This window comes from Pholis gunnellus, assembly GCF_910591455.1.
Source record: "Pholis gunnellus genome assembly, chromosome: 16".
Lineage (NCBI taxonomy): Eukaryota > Metazoa > Chordata > Actinopteri > Perciformes > Pholidae > Pholis > Pholis gunnellus.
Window position 1 is genome coordinate 10,596,058 of NC_136543.1, and position 2,946 is coordinate 10,599,003.

Here is a 2,946-nt window from a genome sequence, read left to right on the forward strand (position 1 = left end):
TGATCCCAGTACCACGTGACCAATCCCGTTTGACTTCCCCATCCAATCAGAGCGCTCCTTTTATCATCGCGAGATCTTCGCGGGGTTTCTTTACGACCAAATTGTGGTTGTTTTGGATCAATTATCAATTATGGTTGGTTTCTGCTGTCAGCCACTGCTACCACACATGCAGAACAAACTGCTATAATTTAGATTAGATTATTTTAATAAATAGGGCATTACAAATATCTAACCACACATGCACAAGCAGTTTATCAATTAGGAAGCAGCAGTGTGGCAAGGCAAGTTTAGTTGTATAGCACATTTCAACAACAAGGTAATTCAAAGTGCTTCACATAAAACCATTAAAAGCATCAAAACATAAGGCAAAAGAAAAGGAGATTTAAAAACAATTAAGAACATTGATTGACACACTAAAAACAGTCATTAAAACACTAAAAGGCAGTGTAAGAAATAAAATACAGTTGTAGTAAAATGCAGAAATTGATTAATATCCTTGAATCTTGTTCAATTAAAGGCAGCAGCAAACAGAAAAGTCTTCAATCTTGATTTAAAGCTTTCTGGGACTTTGTTCCATACATGTGGAGCAGAGAAACTGAACGCTTCTCCATGTTTAGTTCTGACTCTGGGAACAGAAAGTCGACCAGTCCCAGACAACGACGTGTAAGATCTTTTACTTATTTATTACAGTAGCAATACCACAATATACAATTATGCTTAGTACACTGATCCGTCAACATGGTGTTTAATATATAGAAGTTGATATTTCATGCTGGTTTACCCTTTAAAGAAGCATCATATTATGATTATAAATGTATCATTGTGTTCTTAATCTGAAAATGTTACTTGTGAGATAAAGGTATTAAAAAGTAAAGTAAAGAAATGCAGGCTACATATTTACTTTAACTATTAGTAAGGATATATGTTTGTAAACTATGCTGATATTTAGCAGTCTTGGAAAGTGTACACACATTCTTTACCCGGGTAAAAGTAATACCACAATGTCCAAATACTCCATTACAAGTAAAAGTCTTGCAGTTTTACTTAAGTAAAAGGATGAATAAAATGTACTAAGTACATATACTTTATTGGATTATAGTTACAAGTTAACGTGTCGGCAGCATCGTAGTTTTGGAGGTGGATGAGATGAAGTTAATGTTAATGTAGGCTACTGTTGGGTTGTTACATCTTAATCAATAGGCTGCTCATATGTTGATCAGCTGAACCATAGCTGTGAAATAAACAAATACAGTACAATACTGTAAGTATAAAATAACACAAAATAGAAGTACAAAGTGAAGTACTAGCATCTCAGAATTCTAGGCTTCTTAAAAACAGTACTTTGTAATGTAGGATTACTTGTTGTATGTATAATCATTTATGGAAATCATATCACACAAAAAAAAGCAGGATTTCTAGTACGCAATAGAGTGTGTATTGTTATTCTCATGTATTTCTGAGAGCATATATTATAGTAGCCTGAGGGGATTTCCCTTGCTTGGCATGCTCACCATAAATTCATAATGAGAGGAGTGAAGCAGACAATATGTGCATTCATGCATCTACCACTGCTCACCGCCTGGCTCTGCAGCTGTGGATAAATAAAGTTATTTTGTAGTAGTCCTCAAAGAACTTTCTGTCGCCTCCACTGTCTTCTTAGGCTTTCATTTTGAATTCATATGTAGACGTGGATAGACATTAAAATGCTTCACATTCACAAATGCTTGTTAGTTTGTCAATATGGTGAGATTGACTGCTGGGCTGTTGTAGCCTAACACTAACACTCCACTAGATGGAACTGTTACACAATTTTACAACCAAACTAAGTACCTTACAGGGTGTATTTATGAGTTGGATTATTGCACTATTGTGGAAACATTTACCAGGTTTTATTGTTTCACAAGTAAAGCTTTTGTTTGTTTCTTTTGTGTTCCTCACTAAAGTGTATTATCCTAATTCACTCTTCAAAATCGATGAAGGTTTTGTAAAAATCAATTTGTAATGCTTTTTATGGGGCTGTAAATGTTACAACTTGATCAAATAAATCAATACAAAAATAAATAAGGTGCAACTAGAAGTGCCATATCAACTAAAATTCAACCAGGTGAACTTTCAGGAGCAGCACGTGTACATTTGGAAACCCATAGTTCTTATCTTTTTATTTAAAAATATGTCAAACATTGTTGCTGTATTACATTTTATATGACTACCGTGGCGAGCAATGTCACAGACGACTCGTTTAATTCGAGCTGGAATTAACTTTTGCCTGGCCTGCCTTTGTATCTTTTAACAAAAGCTTCTATACTTCGATATCAAGCATTCTTTTCTGGGCACTATATGCTATTTGTGCTTCTCATTTGGCTGTAGCGACACATATAAACTAATAACAGCGATGTTATCTGTCACAGTAGACAAATGCTATTTTTCAACGATCTGTCAGTGGAAGGTAATTATCCTGTGCAACTGAGAAACACAATTTGTATTTGATTGACACTTTGGTTGCTCCAAAGGAGACACGGGTTTGGACTCATCATAGCAGCAGCTGAGGCAAGTACTGCGCTGTCAAGGCAGACAGAGACAGACAGTACATGACAGGAAGTGTCGTAGTTTAGCTTTCAAAATAAAAACACAAAGATTCAGCCAAGTGTCGGTGTGTGCAGGAGCAATGCAAAGAATAGCCTCAAAAGTAAACACAGAATAATTTGGATCATATCTGACTACTTTTTTAGCTACTTCTGTTCATTGCATTTCACGGAGCAATAATGAACAGTTGAATTATGAAACTTGAATCCGGAAGTTATGTGCTTTATTCCGGTTGACTTGACTGCATCAGAGCTCTGGACCGCGTTAAGATAGTCGCTCTTTCTGACCATTGGCTTTGATCAGATAAGAGGTTCAAGCGGACGCATTCCTCAGCAGTTTACAACTGAAGCTACATTTTGAAAG